We start from the raw sequence: 6,136 nt of genomic DNA, 5'->3' as shown, positions 1-6,136 counted from the left end.
GCCAGCATCCCTGTGGAATGCTTCGACACCTTGTTGTCCAGTGGTCATCAGCCGGTCAATCTTCAAGGCATCCCCAATAGATCTTCAAACTTTTCTGTAGAAAAGCCAACGATAAAGCCCTGTACACTGGGTAGGCAAAGTGTTCCTATTTTGGGACCATTTCATTTGTCTGAAAAGACAAACTCTGCCTACCTGGCGGACCGGGAGATCTGTGGCCAAATCGAGTGTGCCTACTGTGCTGACCAATCAGACAGCTTAAATCACCGTGCCTACAGCTTCTACGACCCCTGCCACAGCAAAGTTTGATACTAGCCTACTTGACATTTCATAATTTTTAAACCATGACCAGAGAGGAACTGTCAAAGAATACAGCAAAGAGCTGCTGTTATCAGTTAGTTCATGTTTAGGTTTTTATCCAACACTGTCAACACTGTTTTATTCATCACTATTACAAAAGATAAAAAGCGTGTCTCTCTATGTCCACATGCAAAAGAATATTTCACTTTCTCTGGTCATAGGAACAAAATTAATTTGTGCATGATGCGGTGCGACTACAGTTTCACCATCAGGTCTCTGGTCAGTCTCAGCAGAAGAAAGGAAGGAGAGCGCAGGGACCATGAGAGGCTGACCCTCTGCTGCTCTCTCCCGCCCTCTGAGATGAATGTCGTGTTAAAAACAACTGGGAACTCTGAAAAAAACAAGAAAAATCGTTTTGAACGGTCATCCAACTCGGAATTCCAAGTCGGAAACTCTGGCATCTATCTAGGGGTGCGTTCGTAAATTCAATTTGGCTATCTACTCCGATTTTAGAGCACTGTCGTCTGTGTGCCAGAACGCAGAATAACTGAGGAACTTATGAACGCTCAACACCAGTTGAATATGGCCGGTGTCAGTAAACGTCGGCAAAAAAAGCATAGTTAAATTGTTGCCAGCAGTACAGTTAGTCACCAGCGCTCTGGATAACATGAAAACAGCCTAACCAGATCTGCTAGGGCGAGTAAAATGGTCAGGGTGAGGTGTTCTCTCATTTGTGTCTGGAAGTAGCTAGCCAACGTTAGCCAATTAGCTTGGGCGCTTGACTGCCGTTGTGATGTCAGAACGCTCGGATCAACCCTACTCCTCGGCCAGAGCGTCCGGTGCGCTCTGAACGCTTCCAGAGCGAAACTCTCTGGCACTCAAGATTGAATTTATGAACACACCCTAGATCTCCGACCTGAAGATCACTGACGTCATGATTTGACCTCGTTTTTTTCCCCGAGTTCCCAGTTGTCTTGAATGCACCATGACCAACAAAATTGTTATCAAATTATTTCAATGTATCCTGAGCTGTGCCTCGCAAGAGCTACACCAACTGATCTATTTTGTTATCAAAGCTCAAGTTTTGAAATATAAGATATGGTCTGAGAAGAACAATACTGGCAGGCCAGGCATATAGCCAATGTGCTGTGATAATGTATTAGGTCTACTGCACAAACCTCATTCCTACAGAATTGTCAAATTGAAGTTGTATAAAAAAAAATTTAGTGGTAGATCTCGGCTTGAATTTTGACTGGGAAAGTAATCTTGACCCAGAAAAGGCAATGCCCCGACGAATTGAGGCTGTTCTGAGCAATATTCAACATGGAAAAGAAAGCTTGTTCTTCTGATCTTAGATATATTCACCATCAAACACTCACAGACAACCAGGATCATGCGATGTGCCTTAAATGAGCATGCAGCCCTTTAACTGCAGGCCATTGGCATGGAAGCTTGGGATGCAAATATCTTCTTTGACTTTCTGAAATTCTTCCTATCTCTGTGGTTTTGAAAGGGAAGTTGGTGGTGATGGGGCAGATTGTGACAGCGAGGGAAAGGCCTGCTGCCTGTGGCAGTGGTGGTGGCACCTGCTTGCTCTCTTCTCTCCATTTTTGGGCAAGCAGGATCAATCTCATTACCAGTGGGCTGTGAAATGATGGGTCAGGGAGCACCGAGAGAGAGCCTCCGCTCTGAACAGCTGTGTCACCGACAGAGATCTAATTAAACCAAGCTGCTACCTAGTCTTCTATTCTCTCACCCACTAATCAAGCTCTTCCTGCCTGATCATTTTCCTGGGCTACTCGGGTCACAACTCACTGAAATTCTCTCATTTGCCTTTTCATGAAACAAATCAAAAACAAATGCCCCATTTTATTTTTTTGAAGTGTGAGTGTGGTGTACTGGGGGTTCCACAGAGTGTGTAACCGCATGCTGGTGGTGGTCATGGCTACTAGAGCATGAGAGCCCATTTTAGAATGTTCCGTCTCATTTCTATTTAACCTCATACTTCACTCAGTGAGACATGTCCCTTCACCTGCTGATAACAGCTTTGACTGAATTGAATTCAAATGTGTGTGTTATTATCTGCCTGTGCTGTCATTGCTGTGTTTGACAAGCCAACGGAATTCAAATACAATGAGGCGTTTGTTTGCAATGGATTCCATTACTCCGCATTATAAAGCAGCATCAGGCGCCATTTAAAGATGTGTTATAAAGGTTTTGTATAATTGCAGCCAGTAGTTTTGAATGTAATGCTCACGAGCCAAAACGGGTCCCTGAAAATTGTGTACAACGTCATTGTTCTTTATCCTCTATAGAATGTGCCCCCCAAAAAGACAACCTATGTGGGGTGTGTATGTTGGGCTCACCCCGCAACCTCATTGGACAATACTTTGCTGATCTGATCACACTTTAATCTTGCAACCTCTTTGGACATCATTCCACCTGCCAATCAACATTGTACATCAAGTTTGGTTGACAGCCGAATCAATCAACAGCTGAGGTGGTGCCCACATTGGATTACCCCACAACGTGGAATTTGTGTGTGAAAGTTTAGAAAGACAAAAGGTGGATACATGGAATTATTTAATTTTGATGGATGGTTGACACAAAATAAAGGTAGGCTGATAGTATCTGAAATCAAATCAACGTTTATTTGTCACGTGCGCCGAATACAACAGGTGTAGACCTTACAGTGAAATGCTTACTTACAAGCTCTAACCAACAGTGAAATGTCTAAAAGGTATTAGGTGAACAATAGGTCAGTAAAGAAATAAAAACAACAGTAAAAAGACAGTGAAAAATAACAGGAGCGAGGCTATATACAGTAGCGAGGCTATAACAGTAGCGTGGCTATATACAGGCACTGGTTAGTCGGGCTGATTGAGGTAGTATGTACATGTAGATATGGTTAAAGTGACTATGCATATATGATAAACAGAGAGTAGCAGTAGTGTAAAAGAGGGGTTGGCGGGTGATGGGTGGCAGGACACAATGTAGATAGCCCGGTTAGCCAATGTGCGGGGGCACTGATTGTTCGGGCTAATTGAGGTAGTATGTACATGAATGTATAGTTAAAGTGACTATGCATATATGATGAACAGAGAGTAGCAGCAGCGTAAACAAGAGTTTTGGGAGGGGGGGGGGGGGGGCACACAATGCAAATAGTCCAGGTAGCCATTTGATTACCTGTTCAGGAGTCTTATGACTTGGGGGGTAAAAACTGTTGAGAAGCCTTTTTGTCCTAGACTTGGCACTCCGGTGCCGCTTGCCATGCGGTGGTAGAGAGAACAGTCTATGATTGGGGTGGCTGTGGTCTTTGACAATTTTCAGGGCCTTCCTCTGACACCGCCTGGTGTAGAGGTCATGGATGGCAGGCAGCTTAGCCCCAGTGATGTACTGGGCCGTACACACTACCCTCTGTAGTGCCATGCGGTCGGAGGCTGAGAAGTTGCCGTACCAGGCAGTGATTCCATACCAGGCATTTTCTGGTTTGCAGAGAAATGCATTGACGGAAATGAAACTACCACAAGGTCGTTCTTTCAAATATTTTATATTTTCAATAATACTGTCACCAACAACAACAACATACCACACGTGCACATAATAAATAGAGGTTTTCTAAAAGCACAAATGTTACAATAAGCAAATAAGCATAAAAATAATACTGAGGTCTTGTAGATCAAACTTCACATTTTTGATGTTTTTTGTAACTTATGATGCATGGATTTGATCATTTTATTCAATGTATTTCTGCTGTTATCAAAACAGCTAACGGTAAGCCACGCAGCCGCTTGAAAACTTGCTTCAGAGTGCGCGTTCACTACATGACAGGAACAAGCCCGGTGTGTCTTGACGGCAGGTTAGAATGTAAGGATGGTCTTTTTCCACTGGGAAAAGACTGTCGATCATTTATTTTTCACGTACGAGCCATACATTTATACGTCGGGTCCAAAACGGGAGGTCGTTAAAAATACTGAGGTTGTTTTCAATCTTCAGGAACATCTCTTTTAACAGTTCAAGATCCAATCATTCTGCCATGGCATTACATTTGTCATGTCCCTTTAAATGGGGTTCGTTCGCTTCAGCCAACATGTCAGGATTTCTGTAAAGGAGTAAAAGGGAACCCCTCTGTTTCCCTGGGTGCTGCTGTTCTCAGAACTCTGGAGGAGCAGCTTTTTTTACACTGAGTAAATGCTTATTTATGGCCCATAGTTTTTCCAGTTCAGAGACAGATAGCAGCCTAATGCTTACACGGTAATAATTACATAGAGTCAGTTAATGTAGACCAGTGTTTCCCAAACTTGGTCCTCGGGGCTCCAAGGGGTGCACGTTTTGGTCTATCAAAGCTTGATGATTCCTTTATTATTTGAATCAGCTGTGTAGTGCCAGGGCAAAAATCTGAACAGGCACCCCTTGGGGTCCTGAGGACCGAGTTTGGGAAACTCTGATGTAGACAGTAGATACCTTCATAGCTCTCTGTCCTATAGCCGTTGTTTTCCCATTTTCTCTCCAATTCATCAAACATGGTCCTAGGGATATTTTATCATTCACCTTGACAATAGTGGGAAGAGCCAGAGGAAGGGACCATTTGATATACTGTACATATTTTTCTCGCACAGTGGGGTGGAGACGTTGAAGTGTAGGCAAATAGAATACAGATGAATAGAAGAACTGGTCTTACTGGCCTTGTTCAGAAAGAAACCCCCCCCCCCCCCCCCAACTCATCTTCCTTCCCATGCAACCCAGGGAAATAACATCCATATTTATAAGAGAGAGCAGCTTGGCGGATGATAATAGCTTTAAAACTATGTAACCTACTGTATTTCCTATCAGGATGTGCGTTCGTTTGTCCACCGTCGCATGTAAACCAATCGCAGACCCAGCCATGTTTTGTGTCTGTTTTTCCCTGTGTATATATCGCAATAGTGCCGCGGAGGCGATGAATAAAACATTGAATCCATTAAAAAATTAATCACCCCTACCTAAGGCATAATTATGGTGCGATTTCTCCTAGAGGGCTGAGAATAGACTGTAACAAAGCCACATTATGTTGCGTAATACCATTGTATCACGCCCCAAAAAATATTCAAGCCGCGTACATACACCAAACAAAACAATCTGGGAAAGCTACTGGGTGCCTGGCCTTGTGTTCACAGCAGTCGTCTGTCCTCATGAGGGCAAGGCAGGAGGATCAACAAAGGCATAATTTATGTTTGACGTGTTGTGTATATACTATAAACATAGTGTTTATTTCAGCAACATGTGCTTAACACCACTGCTATGTAAGTGCCAGACGCCCAACCTAAATTTACACTAGCGTGTCCCACTATATTTCTAGACTGCCTCCTTATATTTGACACTTAATCCATTCCTTATCACCGTAGATTGTTTGAAAGGAATGGAATATAGTCATGAGCTATGTTCCAGTACAGCAGGCCATGGGGCTTTTCATATTGTTCTCTGTGTATTTGTCCTAGTGCATTTTTCCCCAGGGATGAAATACTAATTAAGCCAAAGAGGTCTGGCCAGTGGAATATATCAGTGTTTGAGGGAGGAATGTTGGATGGTGGATGTCAGAAAGGTCTTACTGATTTCATTAGTCCTTTGGGTACTGTAAGGAATAAATTACAATGGACCAGCTGTGTGCGTGTGTGTGTGTGTGTGTGTGTGTGTGTGTGTGTGTGTGTAACAATTGAGATCCTCCCTCTACCAGCACTGTGTCCACTTTCCTTTTGGGGCAGCTCTCCGCTGTTGATGAGCTTGGCCTGTTGACAGGGAACATCTGACAGTGGCCAGAGCTAGTGGCATAGCTTACTGCGACGGTGAATGATCAAAATGG

This window comes from Salmo trutta, chromosome 15, assembly GCF_901001165.1.
Source record: "Salmo trutta chromosome 15, fSalTru1.1, whole genome shotgun sequence".
NCBI lineage: Eukaryota > Metazoa > Chordata > Actinopteri > Salmoniformes > Salmonidae > Salmo > Salmo trutta.
This window is presented reverse-complemented; position numbering follows the sequence as displayed.